At 53.1% G+C, this 20216-nt stretch overlaps 1 protein-coding gene across 1 annotated transcript in view; it reads left to right on the top strand.

The window, feature by feature from the left end:
• Nucleotides 1-11849: 11849 nt before the first annotated feature.
• Nucleotides 11850-20216, top strand: part of JAKMIP1 (janus kinase and microtubule interacting protein 1) — a 99363-nt gene continuing 90996 nt past the window's right edge. The window contains 1 exon segment of the mRNA XM_039838220.1: nt 11850-11918. The gene's annotated coding sequence lies outside the window, so the exon portion shown is untranslated.

Here is a 20216-nt window from a genome sequence, read left to right as displayed (position 1 = left end):
CAGAGATCCATCCTTAGAGCATGACGACCCCGATCAAGTTATCCCCTGACCCCTGCACGGGAGGCAGGATGGTGCCTACAGCCCCATTTCATGGATTGGAGGGAGCGGGGAAGAGGACACTGCAGGTCTGTTAGGTGTGTGCCTGACCACGCATGCTCCTGCCTGCGCGCATGCGCGCGCATGCGCGCGCGCACACACACACACGCACGCGCGCCCCATATGCAAATGGAAACTGAGGCACAGGGAAGCAGAGCGATTGCCCAGAATCACACAGGTGGGAAAAAGCCACCCGAGGTCTTGAACCCAGGTGTCCTGGCTGCCAGCCCAGGGGTCTGCTCCCCCCCGCTGGGTGGCAGGTGACAATTCTCCAAGTACCATCCTCCAGTGTGGCCCCATCACTATCCCATTAAGTATCCTTAACAAGCCACGATGCAGAAGACGGCCCCTGGCACACAGTTCCAGACACCCATTCCTCTGAGCGGGAGGACAGACAGGACGGAATCCCCTGACTGTCCCTTCAGCTTCCTGGGGAGAGGAAATGCGGCAAACAGTGATGACCAAACCCAGAGTTCCAGAACTTTTCTGTATCCACATGGCCAAGCCTGACCCAACCTCATAATCTATCACTGGGATAAATTTTGGGGGGGTATTGGTATTTTTGTTTTGAGTCATAACTCGTGGGTATGGCCCAGAATTCAAGGGGCCCCACGGGGAGATGGTAAAAGGTCAGGCTCGCCCCTCCCTGGAGGCACCCACTGTCAGGGCACTCTGCACGTGCCTTCCACAGCCTGGCTGTACGTTTGAAACACTTTGGTCCCCTGCACAATGGCAAACCAGTCGCACTGCACTTAATTGGCTTTTTTCGTTGATTATGTCTTGGTGATCTTTCTACCCATGGCATTGTACTCTGCTGTGTGGACAGGCCATGGCACATTTAGTGACCCTCGTCATGCAGATTCCTGGTCTTCACACGCGAGGCATTTTGTGCCTGTGGTGGGCTTTCTAGGAATCGGGTTGCTGGGTCAAAGTGTGTGTTTGTAATCCAGGCAGATCCTGGCTGGCACGTTCCCCTCCCCCGGGTTGGACACGTTTCACCCCCACTAGCTAAGGGGGACTTCCCTTTCTCCCAGGGACCCCTGTCTCACCACCTCCCTTTCTGCTCATATCCCTCTGTGGCTCCCCCAGCCTAAAGTCCAGATCCCCCAGCCTGGTATTCGAGGCTCCAGGAGGCTGGAGTCTCATGTCTCCTCCAGCCCCACGCTCGTCCAACTGGTATAACTGACTCCAAAAGGTGGTCATCGAAACGGATGGTAATCATTCCCTTTATGTGTGTTATCCCGTTTAATCTCCAGCATCACCGTTATTACTATGTCCATAGCCGAAGGTGGAGAAACACATTCAGAGGTCAGTGACCTTCCCAAGTGTCTACAACAGGGCAGGGAACGATGAGATGCTCGACCTCGGACTGCCTACTCCTCCCATCTCCCCAGCCGCCTCGCTGACAAGCAGAAATCCTCCCCCAGCCAGCATAGCTTGACTTGGGATGCCTTCGCCTCACTGGCCTCACCCCCAGATCTCCCTTGCCTCGGCCCCCTTTCCAGGGGTCCAGGAACAGCTGGGCAGCAGACAGAAGCCCCTTTGGGAGCAGGGCGCTCTCAGTCATCACCAAGTCTCAGTTCCCCGAGGGTAAAGCCACGCTGATCACCTCGCCTAGTGCCCTCATTTTAATGTGAGTAACCGAGGGTTGGGAACATTGTATGACTTGTTCAAGACCTTCAACCCAGAGACAGGTGGCACCCGCTCGGGAGCCCTGGCCTCCCCGCCGTCTGGACCGATGACCCAGCTAGAACGCCTGGCTTCAGAGCCAGCCCTGCCACCTTCCAGCCACGCCATCTCTCAGTGCCTCGTCGCCTGTAAAACGAGCTGCTAAGCGAGTGCCACTGAGGGTTGGCACAATTACGGCGTCTGGCACCCAGGAAGTAGGCTGTATAGAGCCAGGAATGGCTGCTATTCGGACTTTACACTGGAATGCCACTTGTCCTCTGGTGACAGAAACGCAGTAGCCAGGAGCAAATCACACGGTTTTCACGTCATTGTCCCACAAGGTTTTCTGCATCAAGGGAAGGTTCTGGCGTCCATGTCGACATCTGCATGCTTGGCATGAAGCTCTGCCACCCACCGACCTGACCTGGGTTTGAATCTGGTTACGCCGCTGGTAACGACCCTTGGGGCCCACTGGAAATGAGGCAATGCCTGCCCCAGGTGGCTGCGGGCGATCCAGGGGACCGGTGCGTACACGTTTGCTGAGCCCGGAACTGGGCCCAGAGCGCCCCATCGACGCAGCTGCTCTTATGACCAGCGTCCCTGTCCACCCCGAGAAGCGGCCGTGGCCATTGTGTCCCCGGACTGCAGGCGGGCTGGGCAGCCCGGGCCGCACCTACTTCAGCACTGGCGGCCACGGACGGCGCCGGACCAGCTCTAAGGGGACCCACCGGACACCGGCGCTGTGGGACGTGCGGGGAGCCGACCCGGCCAGGGCGCAGGCCCGAGTCACGTGCCAGGCCCTGGGCATCGCCCCGGACATCCGCGCCCGCGCCGCCCGGCTGAGCTGCACCGAGGCGCCACGACCCCCGTCCCGGGACGACCCCCACATTCCCGGGGAGCGGGGCGCGCGCGACGGGGTGGGGGAGCCGCAAGTCAAGCCACTGACCCGCAGCCTGGCCGCTGTCCCGCAGCATGTCGCCCGCTGGCGGGGGCCGCCGCCCCGCGCCCGCCGCTCAGGCTCGGCCCACCCCGTGCGCCCGCTTGGCTCCCCGCCGCTCCGCCCCGTGCGCGGTGTGGGGGTCCCACCGGAAGGGCAGCGCCGCTGCGGACACCCGGGCGCCAGCTCCGTGGCTTCGGGATCCGGCCGCGCGCCCGGGGCCCGGGCGGCCAGGTGGGGCGAGAGTCCCAGCCGCGCAGCGCGCTCCGGGCTCCGGGCTTTCGGAGCAGCCCGGGACTGGGCGGGGCCGGACGGGGTCAGGGGCGGGGCGGAGCGCCGGGCAGTTAAATAAGTGGGTGCAGTTGGCGAGAGAGAGGGAGCTAATGGGCGAAGGTGCCTGTTTATACGCATTTTAATTTCTTCAGTTCACACAGACATACATACTACGGTATGAGAAGATTAGAAGATTCCTAGCGAATTCCTAGCATTCCAGACCTCATTCTGGAACCCTGCACGTCAAAGCCAACCACCTGTTCAGCCACTGGTGCACCTCTTTTACTAAAAACAATTCAAAATATAATTTCAAAGATAATTCTTTTTTTTTTTTTTTTGTTATAAAATATTACATAGTTCCAGGTATGCAGTACAGTGGTTAGACACTGAAATAATTTGGGTGACTCCCCCCAATACCCTCTGGCTCTACCTCAGCCGGTTTCTGATTATGACGACTACGCTCTACATCCCTCTGACTGTTTTAACCACTAATTTGTGCTTCTTCATCCCTTCACTCAGAAATAGCCAGGAGCGATACCGCTCCTTTCAAAGGCAACATTTCCGCATTTGCATATTCCGTTCCTGGGTGGCAGGTGACTCGAAGGTGATCATGAACTTCACACACTCTCTATGGGTAATTTTGAGGTTGCCTATGGGATGGCACAGCCCCTGGAGTCAGGAGGTCTAGGTTCATCAGCCTACCTCTGCTAGGTGACCTTGGCTGCTTATAGCTGTCCCCTCTTATCCATGTGGAATGTGCCAGAAGACTCTCGGTGGTGCCTGAAACCACAGTGAGCATGGAACCCTACACAGACATTCCTCATTCTATTGCTCTTTGCCTTATTTCCCTCCATAGGTGGTATATATTTTTTTGTTTTTACAAATCGAAGGTAAGATCCTCTACCACAAGAAGATTACGACACAGTTTATTGCAATACTTGCTTTATTACACTGGTCTGGGACCGAACTGGAACTATTTCTGAGGTGTGCCTTTATGTATTATGTTTTTTCCTATACATCCGTGACAAAGTTTAATTTATAAATTAGGCACAGGAAGAGAATAACAATAACTAATAATAAAATAGAACAAGTATAAAATACTGTAACAAAATTTATGTGAGTATGGTCTCTCAAAATATCTTATTGTACTGTACTCACCCTTCTCATGATGGTGTGAGATGACACAGTGCCTACCTGGCGACATGAAGTGAGGTTAATGACACAGGCATCGTGACGTAGCATTAGGCTACTACCATAACGGCTACATATTATGTATCCATTTATTTGTTGACGGACCCTTGGGTTGCTTCTCCCTTGTACTAGTTGGCTATTGTGATTAATGCCGCTATGAACATGACTGTACAAATTTCTGTTCAAGTTCCTGCTTTCTCTTCTTTTAGGTATATGTCCAGGAATGGAGTTGCTGAATCATATGTGAATTCTATGTTTAATGTTTGAGGAATCACTGTACCATTTTCCATAGTAGCTGCACCGAATAACCAGAGATATTTCCAGTGTTTAAGAGTTCCAATTTTTCCACATCCTCACCGACACAGGTTATTTTCCGTTGTTTTTTTTTTGATAGTAGCCATCTAAATGGGTATGAAGCATCAACATACCTCTTAATAATTTATAGGCCAGAGTAAAAAAAGCTTAAACGATAAAGAAGATTTGAATGACACAACTATAATCGGCTTTATTTAACAAACATATATAGAATCCTCTGCCTCTTATGTAAAGAAACATTTATAATTTTCAAAAAAGATAGCATTTATGATACCAAAACATAATGAGAAACAGGTCTAGTGACGGATATACAAGACCTTTACACGGAAACTTATAATTCCGTATGAAAGATGTTTAAGAAAACCCGAATAGAGGAATTCATCAGTGAGAGGACTGGATAAGAAATATCATCTCTCTCCAAGTTGTGTGGTAGATTCAATAAAGTGCCGATCGAAATCTCAACAAGATTTTTTGTATTTTTTTTCTTGCAAAATTCGCCAAGCTAATCCCAATATTTTATTGGAAGAGCAAAGGACTAAAAAGCTTAAATGCTCCTGAAGAAGGTGAACAAGCAGAGGGGACTTCTTTGACAGATGTCAAGGTTTACTGTAAAGCTAACCTAATTATGGCAGTGTGATATTGATGCAGAGATAGACAATTAGATACGTGGGACAGAATGAGCAGGCTGTGACCACGTGGAAACTTGATACCCATCTCAGGTTGCACTGCCGGGACGACTGGCTATTCCCACGAGGGGAAAAATGAAATGGGATCCCTAGCTGGCACTGCACATAAAAATTCCGGGGGCGGTAATTCTTAAAATTAAAAAGTAAATTTATAAAGGAATATGAGAGACCACTTTTAGTGATTCTCTTAAAGGTATTTTAGGATCACATTTGCCATCCAGACCGTGTTTTATGTTTTGTGCTGTGAATAAGCACTGTATAACCACTGTCCAGTGAAACCAAATTGTCTGGTACTTTCAAGAAAATCTAGGAGGCTGCATGTACGGTCTAGGTGTCTTAGAGACTGTAACCAAGGATGAAACTCAGAAGCTATATAAGAAAAGAACGAGAAAGTGAGAGACGTATTTACATAGCTGACTATGTATGTAACTATGTATTTACATAGCTGACTATGTAAAAGTCAACAAGCAAAGTCAAAGCAAAGACAAGCAAAGTCAACAGATGAATGCTAGGTCCGGAAATAGTGCTTCGACATTGGCGACAGGCCGAGGGGAAGCTCTGGAAAATGGACAGACAGCAGCCCAAGTGAAAATTCGCAAAGGCTCTGAATAGACAATGCTGAAAGGGGTCAATCTGCAGACATCTATGTATTCAGTTTCTGCCAAGTTCCCCAAAGGACAGAGAAATGCAAACTAAAATAACAGGAACTTCTCACTTTACGTCCATCAGAGTGGCAGCAATTCGCAGCACGCTGGAGCCCTGGCTGTTGATGGAAAACACGCACATCGAGGCAGAAGGGCGATGTGTCGCAGCGTCTTAGGAAGGTAATCTGTCAGCGTCTATTAATTTAAACCTTCCAACTAGCAATCCCACCCCTGAGAATGCAGCTAGAGAAGTAAAAGCACTGGTACCTGAGGACACGTAGGCGAGGATATATACTATGCATTGTTCTCGTTGGCAAGGACGAAGAGAACAATGCGGGATGCCGTCAGCCTTTCAGAAGGATGGATAATTCCCTCTAGCTGAGAGCAGAGATTTTCACCAGGTGATGATGAGCACGAAAAGGAAGAAGCAGATGAATGCGATTTTGTAGAAAGCATCCATAAGAAAAACACTGTGCATAAAAGGAGCCCATTCATTTAAATGACAGCCATGTATCTGCATGCAAGGAGAGGCATGAAGGTCTGGTCACCCGAGGGCCCACGGGGGTTCCCCTGGTGTGGCGAGGTTCAAAGTGACCGTTGCTATCTTCTCTACAGCTGCCTGTATTATTTGAATCTTTACAATGGACATGTATTATTCATAGAACCAGAAGGAGCCCACGGAAAGCTGCTTTCACCCAAAGGTAGAAAGGAGAAGCAGCGTGTCGTGGTATAGGGACTTTGTGGCTGAGAAGGCCAGCCGCCCCCTGCCCTGATGGCCACGGAGAACGTGGGCGCTCGGCCTGCTCACCCTTCCCGGCTGCTCCGCCCTGCGCCCAGCCTCCTGCCCCAGGAAGAGCCCTGTGCAAGGCCTCCGTCAGCTGCTTTAACGTTCACCTGCATCTTGTTCAAAAGCTTTTAATTTTGAGATAATTGTAGAGTCACATGCAGTTGTAAGAAATAATACGGGGAGACCAACCCAGTATGCCCTCCACCCAGTTTCCCACGACATTGACATCTGCAGTTAGCATCGATACCCGCCCCCTATTCAGACTTCCCTGGCTTTGCGAATGCGTGTGTGTGTGCGCGTGTGCACATGTGGTGTGTTCACCGCTACGCAATTTCATCATGCGTAGATTCGTGTGGCCACCACCGCCGTCAAGATACAGAACAGTTCCTTCCACACAAGGAACCCTCCGACCCCCCTGCTACCCCATTCCAGGCGGAGACGCCTCCCCACCCCTCCCCAACTCACCGCAACCCCTCGTCAGGTCTCTATTTCTAGAATTTTGTCATTTGGATGGAGTGATACCAACGGAGCCATGCGGCCATTTCCCTTCAGTCCAGTTCTCATATCCATCCTCCGGGATTCAACAGTGGATTGAAGGGGAACATGGACTTGGGGTCACAGAGACCTGGCTGCAGTTTCCGGATCCTTCTTGTCAGTGTCACGTGGACTCTCCGAGTCTCGGTTGTCTCATTCTGAAAATGGGCGTCACAAAGCCGCTTCGGAGGGGATGGAGGGAGTAAGCTTCCTGCCGGGAACACCGGCGGCGTCACCATCTGAGCACCAACTAACTCTGTGTTAGGTGCTCCACGATCGAATATATTTAAACAGCCGAGCCAGCCTGCGATGCAGGTTCTGTTCCTCCCATTACTCAGATCGGGGAACTGGGGTTCACGGCGACGCAGGCAGCAAATGGTGGAAGCAGGATTCGCATCCCAGACTGTCTTGTAGCTGTGAGTGGAGCAACATTTCCATTTGACAAAGAGGGGAGCGAGGCTCAGAGGGGTGACAGGGGCACAGATAATTTGTGGCTGAGCCAGTGACAGAGCCTGGCACTCCCATGCTTTGTCCAGTACTGGTTTTTCTGTGCCCTTTGCCTGGAGCTTTCTCTTTGCATCTTGCCAGCAGCATAGATTAGCGTCCTGCCCCGCGGGAGCCAGGCTGGCTCGTGTGAATGTCGGCTCTGCATTTACCAGCTGGTGACCTTAGGCAAATCCTCAAACTTTTCCTTGTCTCGGTTTGTAAGGATAAGGTGAGGATTAAAATGAGTTAATATATGTGCCCAGCCCAGTACCTGGCACACAGCAAGCACTCAATAAATGTTAGTTATTAACGATGTAATTATGTATTCATTCCCCCCAGAGCCAAGCTGCTGGGGTTTGAATCCTGGCTCTTGGACGAATCACTCACCTCTCTCTATGCAGGGCTGTCGATAGGCAGGGCTGTTGATACGTTAGTGGTCGCAGAGCGCTGGCGTTGGTGCCCGCTCAGAGCAAGACTGGCCAGTGTTGGCTCTTGTTATTATTACTACCCCGCCCGCTCCCAGCACAGCCCACCACCCAGAAGGCAAGTTTTACAAGTTGGATCAGTTGCAACCACCCAGTCAGGGGTGGGGGTGCCACTGTGAGGGTCCTGACCTGTCCTTCTGGAACCGTGGCTCAGACTGTGCTGGTTCTGGCCCTCGACCTGCCTCATCACCACCATTCGATGGCCGCTCGTCACCACTTCCCACCCAGCCTCCACGCACATGCTAGAGTCGGGGGTGTCACGCCCTGTTCCAAGTTCTTTAATCACCAGAAGTCCCCGTGTGGCCTTCAGCCCCTTAACCTTGCGTGCCCTCCAGGGAGCAGCAGCCCAGCAACCCATGTCAATCTTTGTGCCTCTGCGGCCCCTCTGCCCGTGAGGCTGCTTCCTCTCTCCTTGTCTAGCCTCAGCTCGAGTGCTTCCTCCTCCAGGCAGTCCCCCTGACTCATTTAGGCAGCTCGAGGAGTTCCTTCCCCTGGACACCTATGGCCCTAGGCCACCCCGTCACGATGACCCGTGCACTCTTCCGTCTCTCCCATTGCCCACGTGCTCTTGAGGGCAGAGACGGGCTGTTTCCTTGCCCTGTCCCCAGTGCCCAGGCAGAGTGCCGGCACACAGTGGACGCCCGTTGGTGTCTAGGCGTGCCAAGTTTGCCCCGGCTGTCATAACACGGCACCAGAGACCGGTTGGCACAGAAAGTTATTTTCTCACGTGCTGGAGGCTGGAAGTCAAGACCAAGGTGTGGGCAGGGTGGGTTCCTTCTGACGCCTCTCTCCTCGGCTCGCGGACGGCCATCTTCTCCTTGTGTCCTTGCCTGGCCTTCCCTCTGTGTGCGTCTGTGTCCTAACCTCTTCTTATAAGGACAACAGTCGTATTGGGTAGGACCCACCCCAATGACCTCATTTCACCTAATTACCTATTGAGAGACCTTACTCCAAATGCAGTCACGTTCTGAGGTCCTGAGCATCAGGACTTCAGCGTACGAATTTTGAGGAGACATAATTAGCCCCTAACACCCACTGTCTCTTTCCCTGAGTTCCTTTTATCACACTTCTCATACTGGGGTGGCCGAGGGCATTTGGGGGATGTAGCCGAAGGGTAGTTGGGTGAAGAGTGACTTCATCTGAGTTGAATGGTCTACGTGTCTATGGTTCTTGGCCAATCCGTGTAGGTCAAGGTATTGTTCCTTGGGCATGCATAATGGCTTTCAGGAGTGTCCACCCCGACACTGTGCCAATCCAGGGGCACTAGGCGGGAACACGTGCTACAGCACCTGGCACCAGAGTATATGGGCTGAATGAGGAGGAGATATGAGGTTTCCAAGGCGATTTGTCCAACAGAGGGACCTGGATTTGCAAGGCAACCTGAGAATCACCTAGTCCAAGACCTCTCAGGCTTCAGCTGACGTTGGTATCACCTGGGGCCCTCTGGGGCCCAGCTATTCAGAGGCTTCACTTCAGGAGGATGAAGGGGAGCTCGGGCATCTGCGTTTATCATGCGCTTCCCCATGTGCCTGCGAGGGGCACCGAGGTTTCGGAAGCGTTGGCTGTGAGAATGAATACAATCGCAACAAGAAAACTGGAAAAGAGGTAATTTTTCCAAATCTTAGTGAAAGAATGATAGAGATTTTTCCAAATTTCACAACAAATGGACATGACTACCAATAATGAATTATGAGGCTGAAAGAGTTTGAACCAACATGAAAAAAACAAACAAAAACCATCATTGAAGGAGGACTCTGGATGATCTATTTTTTCTGTAGGAAAAAAAATCACAAAATCATTGTCTTATGAAGAGACGATCCAAAAGAATGAAGAAGCCAAAAAAAAAAAAAAAAAAAAAAAAAAAAAAAGAAAGAAAGAAAGAAAAAAGATATTAGAGATGGACGTTGGGCAGTTAATTTTAAAAATTATTATTTTTCTGGATTTGTAATGTTTGTGCTGTCAACTTGAAACATTTAAAAATTTGTTTTTCATTGTTCTAAATAAATATTCCCGTTTGTCCCTAATTTTGAATTTGTATTTTTTTCCATAAGTTATTTTCTTAAAGAGTGCCTCCAAATGGCAGAAGCCTCAGGTCCTACGAAACCTGGTTCTGCCACTGCTAGTTGCCGGCTGGGTCTCCATCCTTCCATCTTCCTCAGTAATGGCACCGATTTTGTTTCAGGCGACAAACGTGCCATCCTTAATTTTTAAAATTTATTTCCGTGAAGCCGGGGGTGGCCATATGACTTGTTTGGCCAATGAACCACGAGGAGAAGTGATGCGTCTCTTCCAAGAAGGAGCTTTAAAAGCCAGTACGATTTGCCACCTTTTCTTCATGTTGCCCCAAACTACCTCCTGTACACAGTTGAGACAGACCGGAATAGGCAGAGCCCCCTGCTGGACAAGATGGGATGTGTAGTGTGAGCAAGAGAAGACGGTAAGATTTGGGTTTGTTATGGGGTTTACCGCAGCGTATCTTGACCAGTGCATATCAAGTATGTAAATCTGACAGTGGTCATGAGGGCCACCTTCCCTGATGAAATAGTCTCGGGATAAAAGACAAATTCTTTCTCATAGTTTGCAAGATGGAACAACCTCTGCCCACCTCTCGTCCTCACCTCTTTGACCCAGAGACACCTACTCATTTTTAGATTCTCAAATGTGCCACAGTTTCCTCTGTCGAGGTGTTCATCCACACTTATGTGAACGCTCTATTGGATGCTCCTCCCTCCCTTCTCTTTTCCAGAGTGTAAGTTCCAGGAAGGGTGCGGCTTTCTCTGTTGTTCACCGTGACAGCCCTAGATCTTAGCGGCTACCTGGAACATAGTAGGTGCTCAATAAATATTTGTGGAACGAAACCGAATGAATGACTCTTTGCTTAGATAAATGCTTCCCTTCCCTCAAGCCTCGGCTGGACATGACAGCATTCATTTCACTATTGTTTGGTGATGTGGCTTGGCCCAGTGGTGACGACCACAGGCCCAGCAATAAGACTCCCGCTCCGCCACTTGCTAGCTGCGTCACCTCCGACTCTCAGGGGGAATTATCGTACCCGTGGTCTCTGTGTCTTCCCCAACCACCAATCGCCTAGGATGCCCAAAGTCCCAGGTCATATATACCGCGCCAACGCGCACACACAAAAAAACCCAAACTGGATGTGAGCCCTCTGAGGGCAGGGACAAACTTCCAGGGCCCTTCGCTCCAACAGGAGCTTGAAGGCCCCTCCCAGTGGCAGCTCCGACCCAGCGAGCGCCGGGACTCGGCGCAGCGGGGGACGCTCGGCCGCGGGACCCCAGCCCCACCCGGGCGCGGGCCGCGGGGCCCAGTGCGCACGCTCCGGCCTCGCTGCGTCTGCTCTCGCGGCCGCAGAGCTGCTCCCGGCGTCGGCCCCGGGCAGGGGCGGGGCGAGCGCCTCGCCCTCCTCTCTGACTGGCAGGAGGACGAGCCAATCGTTGGGGCGCCTCGGGGGAGGGGCGGGGCCGCGCTGCGAGCCGGGAGCCCGGCAGCCGCCCCAGCTGCAGCCGCGAGTGTGCGGCACGCGCCGGCCGGCTGCCGTGAGCGCGGGCACCGGCGCAGCTGCTCCTGGACCCCCGCCCCGCCGAGCCGCGCGCGCATCACCCCGTCTTCTTCATTTGCTTCTTACGGTTTTTTTTTTTTTTTGCACGCATTCTTTTTCTGTTCCATTTTATCCTTTTTAAGGCGGGGGCGGTGGCGGCGTCAGCTCTGGGCGGGGAGGGGGCGGCCGGAGGATGCGGCGCGGGGCTGCGCTCGCTACGCCCGCTGCTGCTGCCCGGCTCGGGCCTGAGCGCCGAGCAGGTGGGTACGGGTACGCAGAGGGACGGGAGGCGCGCGCTGGCCAAAGGGACCCGCGGACCCCGAGACCGATGGGCGGACCCGGCGGCAAGGGAGACGATGACCGGTGCCACCGCGCCCCATCGCCCACCTTTCTCTCCTCCGGCCTTCGCGCCCTCACCTGAGTCCCCTGCCATTCTCGCTTCTCACCTCGGTGGGCCCCCACCCTTCTGTTCCCATCCCCCACCCCTCTCCAAATCCCCCCAGCATCTCCCAGCTGGAGGCCCCGCATCGCCTCTCCCATACATTCCCTCCCCGTCCCAACCCCCTGCTGTCCTCTCTCCCTCACGCCACCCCCATTTCCATACCTCTCCCCATTCCGCCCCCAGCTAAGGACGGGGAGGGGGACCCACCAAGTGCCTCCCGGGAGTGGCTCAGGGGGCGTGGCCGGCGGGTTCCCTCCGTGTCCTACCCGCTGAGTAGGTCAGGGTCCCCAATCCCGGCCGAGGTGGCACAGAGGATGTAGCCCGGAGGTGCGCCGTGGTGGCAGGGGGCGGAGAGGGTGAGGCTGTCCCACCTGCACCCCCATCCCACGCACAGCCCAGGTTGCCGCGGCCCCTGCCACGCACACCCCTGCGCTGCTCCGCCCACGTGGGCGCCGGGGAGGAGGCTGGAGAGATGGGAAGAAAGGCTGGTACCCACCCTCCTGCTGGGCTGGCGCGCCCTGGGCGCGCTCTGCCTCCGGAGATGGCTCAGAGGGATTGGCTTCAGCTGGGCTGGGCACCTTGCTGGGCACCCTGAGTTCAGGCCAGCAGCCTCTCGGGCCTGCATCAGTGCGCCGCGCCCCCAGCCCCTCTCTCCATCACTGCTCAGCTCCGTCACTCCATCACTCCACCCTCCCTGCTGCGGGCTCCTGAGGATCCGGCCTCGTCATCTCTGGTAGAGGCCACTTGCCGGGCTGAGTCTTTCGCCTTAGAAGCACCGCCCCACCCCCCATCTCCCCTCCCCTCCCCACACACCTCGTCTGCCCTTCTCCTGACTGCTTGGCCAGCCCGGGCTCTCTGCCAACCCCTGCCCAGCTTTTAAAACCCTAGAGATACTGTATCGAACCGCTGGTCCTCCTCCACCGCCCCCAGCCCTGCCACGCACACTCACAGGCACCCTGTCCTTGGCCATTGCTCATGCCGTTCCTTCTCTGGGAACGCCCTTCCTTCAACTGGCCAGCTCCTTCTAGCCCAAGGTCAGGGAGACCCCTTGCCCTGCGTGAGCTTCCCTGTATGGCAGAGCTGGACACACTCCTGTGGGTCTGATGGCCTCTGCCTCTCAGACCAGACTAGGAAGTCTGGGTGGCCAGGGGACAGCCTCCGCCCCTTATGCAGGGCTCCATCCACAGTATATATAGGGCCTAAGGGGGACTCCCACCCCTAGCTCAGATGTGGGGTGAGGCTGTGGGAGGAGCGGGCTTCTCCTCCCAGAACTTGGGCAGGTGCGTGGCCGGGTGAGTGGCGCTTCCATGAGCCAGGATAGATGAGGAGGAGGGGCCGATTTGGGGACAGGGCGGAGTGGCGGGAGGCTTGCCCAGGCAGGCGTCGTCACTCCCTGGAGCCCTGCTGCTCTGAGGAGACCCCCTCGTTGGGTACGACTCAGCCGAGGCTTGAGGACGGTGGCAGTTTTTGTTGTTGCTGAGACTCGCGCGTGTGGCCTGCAACGCCGAACGTCTGCTCCGAGTCTGGGGTACCTCTCACCTGCGTCTTTCCACAAAGAGAAGCCCCTCGGAGGGTCGGACCTGGGCCCAACGCATGAGAATATGGCCACCGTCCTCCATCCAAACCGTCCATGGCCCCCATCGCCCCAAGACCTGACGGGCTCCTCCCATCCCGGCTTTCCTGGCTGCCCTGCCCCTGGCCTCCGCCCCTCCCCTCCGCACGGTCTCAGCCTCCGGCCACCTCTGCGTTCCCTGGACTCGACATCGCACTCTGGTTTTCCCCATGTGCTGGTTCCCAGCCCACCCACCCCAACGTCTGGGGAGTGTCCTTTCCCCCGGCGAGGCCCCGCTCCCCTGTGGCACCTTCGTGGAGGGCCCTGACTGCCCAGCAGGCCGCGTGGTTCCCGCGTCTGCTCCCTCAGACTTTACATCGGAGCAGAGTGTAACAGTCATGTCGTTTTGCCTTAAGTGGACCTCGCCCGCCAGAGACTGGGGACACGCTGCGGTTTGCGAGGTGGCCCTGCTGTGGTGGGTTCTGGGGGTGGCCATCACGCTGGCACCCGCATCGCCAGCGCTGCGGGAGAGGGGGAGACTGTGACAGCTGTCCTCCGCCAGTGAGGGGGAGGTGGGATGGAGGCCCCTCCCCTGGTCTACGGGGTGGGTTTGGGCGCGGGGAGGGGGACCCACAGGCAGGAGGCACGACTTCTGAGGAAGGGGTAAGCCTGCCGCGATGGCCACTGTGCTATGGCTACTTGGTTACCTGGGTCCCGAGGGTGGGACCCTGCCTCTGCTCCCCGGAGCTGGACCACTGGGGTTCCCATTCAGGCTGCCCCTCGCTCAGCTGTGATTGGGCAAGTGCCTCCCTCGGGAAGATCCGGGATGACTGCGGTGTATCCTGGTTCTCCTCAGTCACCCTCCTCCCCTGCGGCGGTTGGGTCAACCTGCAGGGCTTCTGACGATGGACTCACCTGTGTCTTGCTCCTTATGGCTGTGTGATCTCGGGCTAGAAGATCAACCTCTCTGAGCCTCCATTTCCCATACGAACGAGGGCGGTGGCGTATCTTTGGCTGGGTTGGTGAGGGCATCGGAGGCGTGGTCTCTGGGCACAGGAGGCACTTCATAAGTGGTCACGAAGAAGAGAGAGAGTGTGATAAGTGATTAAAAATGAGTCCTTTAGCTTTGTCGCAATGAACGCCCCAGTCGGAGGCCCTCCTTGTCCCTCCCTAGCTAACGCCAGTAAGCTAAGTATTTAACAAGTGGGGGTGCACGACGGCCGATGCGAGTTGTGCAGACCCGTGCGGGAGAAGTCCCTTCGGTGTCCCTCTCATCTGGACTTCTGTCCTGCTTAGCGGTTGGGGTGCGGCAGTTCCAGTAAGTTCCAAGAGTTTCTTAGGACAACTCCTGATGGAGCTAATGATCCTAAAGCAGTGGCCACCAGCTAGGTGAGTTGAGCGGTTAAGGAACAACAGGGCTGGGCCAGGGAGATGCTCAAACTCTGCTGGCTGTGTGACCTCGGGCAAGTCACTTAACCTTTCTGTGCCCAGTTCCTCTCTCTATGATGTTTGTAAAGGAAAATAGCTTTCATTGCATAAGCCCCCACTTTCGCTGTGAATTATCTTATTTAAGATGCACAGCATCACTCTGGGTAAGGTTTATAGGAGCACCCGACAAACTGGAGGTGGAGGCAGAGGCAGAAGTCCCCAGTCGGGTGCCTTACTCCAGAGCTCAGATGGTGCTCCATGAAGCACACGGACCCCTGTGATGGAGAGATGGGCTTCCTACAGCCGGTGTGAGGTCAGTGAGAGGAGCCTTCGCCGTGCTTTTAAGAGAAGCGAGTTACCTTAGAGCCGGCGCCAGCACTGGTGTGGCTGCATTCGGAGGCTCACAAAAGGAGCCTTGTGCTGGCCAGCAGTGGGACCTCAGCATCGTCACCCTCGCTTTGAATGCTTTCAGACAGCGTCTTATTTGCTTGTGGCTTTCCACGGCCAGGTGGACAGCCCAGGAACCAGGGGCCATCAGGAAGGGGGCAGGGACAAGGAAAGGGGCCCTGGGGGCCTCATGCTGTGGGGGCAGGAAGGGCAAGAGTAAGGAGGTCATTAGCACCCTCGTTCCAAATCAGCCTGAAAGCAGCAGAGAGACAGTCTGGTGGTGAAAGTACCCGGGGTGCCCAGCGTGAGGTGGGGGCGGCTCCCCAGTGGGGTTGGGGATTCTGTACTTGCCTTTGGTATTGGTATTTGTTTTCAGAATCACAGCAAGAAGTATTGTACCTCTCACTGGTCTATGAAAATGAATTGAGAAAAATGCTGTTTTTCTTAATTATGACAGTTAACGTTTGCTAAGCACTTACCAAGTGCCAAGATATATGCCGGGGATTGGCAAGCCGTGGCCCACCAGCCTACCGCTTGTTTTTGTAAATAAAGTTTTATTGACATACGGCCACGACCATTAGTTTACCTATTGTCTGTGGCTGCTTTTGTGCTGTATTGGCAGAGTTGGGTAGTTGTGGCAGACACCTGTAAAGCCAGAAAAATTTCCTATCTGGTTGCTGCTCCCTGGTCTGTTCTGTCCCTCATTTGAGTCTGTTCAGTCCTGGACAGAGCCCAGAGGGAGATGCCCTGCGTTTCCCATTTTATAGATGGGCACAGAGAGGCTCGGAAGCCTGCTCAGGAGCACCGACCTGGTGAGTGGGCGAGCAGGGTTTGAACCCAAGCAGCCCACGTTATTATTTTTGTTCGAGGGGGAGGGATTTATATTTTTTATTAGCTTCTAATTGAATTTTATCATGTTCGGAGAATGTGGTCTAAAAAAGTTGACAATTTCTTTACGGTCTGGCACCTGATCATTTCTTAAAATATCTCTGTGTAATAATGTGTACGATATTATGTACATTTTGTATTATGTAATCATGGTTAACATATTATCATGTCTAAGTGTCCATTCCGTGGCATTAAGTGTGATCGTATTGTTGCACAGCCATTGCCACCTCCAAAACTTTTCCATCATCCATAACTGGCAGCTCACGCTGGTAACCAAGACCCCATGCCGACTTGTGGGACTTTTGTAGAAATAAGCAAATGTGCCATATATGTAATCAATAGAATAGAATAGAATAGAATAATATAATATAATTAATATAATATAATATAATATAATATAATATAATATAATATAATATAACATAACATAATATAATATAAAATGTAACACAATATAATATAATGTAACAATATACTTAATATAATATACAACAATGGGCACATATATATAATGTAGCACAGCAGGCTCTGCTGGCAGCCTTGGATTTGATTGCCAGCTCTGCCATTTACCAGCTGATGGTAGCTGAGGGTCTGCACCACTCTGAACCCCCCCATGACTCGGGGTCCTCGTTTGTGAGATGGGGTCAATGCCAGGCCTTGCCCTGCAGATCGCATGGGCGAGAGGGGGAAATCGAGACCGGAGGCGAAGGCCCCGCCCCGTGCAGCGGGCAGGAGTTCCAGAGCTGTCCCCCAAGCAGTGGCGCCCTGATCAGGTGTGAGGTCAGTCTGTCCTCTCCATGTGGCCCGTGCTGTCCCTGTTCTCATTTCCAGGTCCTGGAAGCGTCCTCAGGACCCAGCGCACTTCCTAAAAGCCCTGTCGGAACCTCGGAGGACCCAGGGGCCCTGTGGGTGCGGGCCTCCTGCCGTGCTCTGTGCCGTGACCCAGGCGGAGGGCCACTTTAAGGAATGAAAGAAGGTTCTGTGCGGCTGTCCCGGGACTGCCAAGGGCTGCCCGTTGTGGCAGTAATGCCGTTGTGTGTGCCAGGTCAGGGGACCCGCTGGCTTGGCCCGCTGGCTCTTGTGCCTTCACCTCGGCTGCATTTTGATTCAGGAGGCCTGGCCTGGCCCGGCCCCTGGTCCCTTCCTCGGGGCTGCGGGGGTGGGACACACCACTCAGAGGTGTCCTGCTTCGTCTGGCGGACAGATCATGAAGATTACGGGGTGCCGGTGGTGGAGGCCGGAGGGTCTGGTAAAGTAGCTTTCCAGTTCTTTAACCTTGGAACTTCCATTTTCCCTCTTTTCCCACTTAATCCTGGGGCTTCCGGAGGCGGGTCTGTCTGATCTGCTTGCTCGGCCTAGTGCTTTATTTAATAGGATCACGACCTGACTCCTCTGTTGAAACAATGCCCCTCCATTTTTAAAACTGAGGTGAAATTCATGCAACGTAAGATTAACCATTTTAAAGTGTGTAATTCAGTGGCACTTAGTACATTCACATGTCGTGCAGCCAGCGCTTTCCTCACCCTCAAGGAAAACCTCACACCTTTTAAGCAGTGACTCCTCCCACCCCTGACAACCACCGACCTGCCTTGGGTCTCTGTGGCTTTCCCTGTTCTGGGCATGTCACATAAATGCAGTCGTATACTGTGTGGTGTTTTGCTTCTGGCTTCCTTCCTTAGCGTACTTCCTCAGTGTTCACCCACGTGATGTCATCATTAGTACGTAATCCTTTGTACGGCTGAAAAATATTCCATTGCATGGATAAACCACGTTTTATCTAATTGTTTGTCAGTTGATGGATATTTGGTTTGTGTCCACCTTTTGGCTACTGCGAATAGTGTTTGAGCAAGACTTAAAGTGTTAAAATTTTCTTCCCAGGACCTTGGCTGCCTGGGTTCTGTTCTTTTGGTGAGTCCTCTCCCTCCTCCCACTGCTCACTTACTCATCAATTCAGGCACTCGTCGGATAGTTCTGGATGTGCCCCAGATGCCAGGCACTGTTCTGGGAGCTTCCAGCCTTCTTGACATCTGGAGAACGGTTTGCCAGCTTCTCGTTTTCTAACCAAGAGCGTGGGAGCGCCTCTGGGTAGGAGGGCTGGCATCAGGGCTAACCGAGTGGCCCAGAGAGGTGGCTGGCACAGGGCAGGAAGCCCGGCCTCCTTCTGTCCATCCCTGGAACATGCTGGACTCTTCCTGCTTGGAGCGTTTGTGTTTGCTGCTTGCTGCCTGGCACGCTCGTCCCCTGCCCTCGCCAGGACCGGCCTCTTCTCCTCCTTTAGTCTGAGCTTGACTGTCCCTCCTCGGAGAGGTCTTCCCCGCCTGTGCCAGGTGGATGCCCACCTTCCTTCCACTGTTGTTCTCCCGATTTAGCACTTTGTTTTCTTATGAAATCATCGTGATCCGAAGTGGGTTTGTTCCTTGCTTATGATCAGTATCCCCTCCCCGTGTGCTAGAAAGGAGATACCATGAGGCCCAGAACCTCGCCTGGTGTGTTTGCTCTCGTCCCCCAGCACCAGGCGTTGGCACCAGTAGGTGTGCAGTAAATAAACCTTGCTGTTGCTAGGAGTCAGATGTGGCTGAGTTTCCTAACTGCACCTTGCTCGCTCTCTGGTCTAGAGCGTGTGACTTAATCTTTCTTCTGTACAACGTGTTGAGTGTCCAACGTCCCTACCTCTTGGAGTTGGTGCGAAAGTCAGAGATAACCTTTGTGCCCAGCTTAGAGCCATGTCGGTGTGTAGTAGGTGTTTGTCAACAGGTGCTGCTCCTGCTGGTAGTTGTAGAAATAGTTATAATGGTTGTGACTGAGTCCCCTAACACACACGCTTGCTTGCTTCAGTGTAGCCAGGGGACCTCCTGGAGCTGAGTGTCCAATAAGGTAGCCACTCGGAGCTATCAAGCACTGAATGTGGCCCATCTGGATTGACATGGGCTGAACTGACACTGGATTTCAAAGACTTTGGATGGTAGAGAGTGTAAAAGATCTCAGTAATAATTTTACCATCGATTACAAGTTGAAAACTAATTTTAAGAATCCATTTGATTTAGCCTAATATATACTATTTTGGATATATTCTTAAAATTAGTTTTAAGAATCCATTTGATTTAGCCAAATAGTATATATTAGGCTAAATCAAATGGATTCTTAAAATTAGTTTCACTCATTTTTCTTTCTTTCTTTCTTTTTTTAACATGGCTACTACAAAATTTTAAATGGCTTGTGGGGCTCGCATTATACTCCTTTTGGGTGGCGCTGCTGTAGGCCAGAAGCTCCCCGAAGGCGGGAACCAGGCTCCGAGGATGGTGGCTCTGCCTTCTGTGAAGCGTGTGGCCCTAGTCAAGTTAAATTATTCGTTTCCACCTCTGTAAACAAGAAGCTCAGTCTAATGACAAACATGACAGTACACATTTGAGGGTCTCCTGTGTGCCCCTGGAAGGAGCTAGGACCCCATGAGGACCAGCCGATGGCAACTTTCATTCTTGAGGGTAGAGAGGGGAGACCCACACACCACGCAGTCTTAATACAGCGCAAACCCAGTCACTAAGACTGTGATTATTCCCGAAGAATATAAGTACAGAGACATGATGGAAAAATCATACTGGCGATGAGAGCTGAAGCTTATTAACCTTAAACAGCCAGCCAGCCAGATAATTCTCCAGCAAAATGAGTTTATTTGGGAACAACAAAGAATTGCAATGGAAGACATGTGGTCAAATAGCAAGCCATGAAAAAATCCAGAGGAAGAGAGGCATGTTCTTTTATAGAGGAAAGGGGGCCGTTGTAAACAAAGAGTCTATTGGAGGAAACTAGGAGCTTGAAGTGTCCTGGCTTTTCATTGGCTGAGTGGTTCCTGATCAAGGAAAA

Source organism: Pteropus medius, unplaced genomic scaffold (assembly GCF_902729225.1).
Source record: "Pteropus medius unplaced genomic scaffold, Ma_sr-lr_union100, whole genome shotgun sequence".
NCBI lineage: Eukaryota > Metazoa > Chordata > Mammalia > Chiroptera > Pteropodidae > Pteropus > Pteropus medius.
This window is presented reverse-complemented; position numbering and strand designations above follow the sequence as displayed.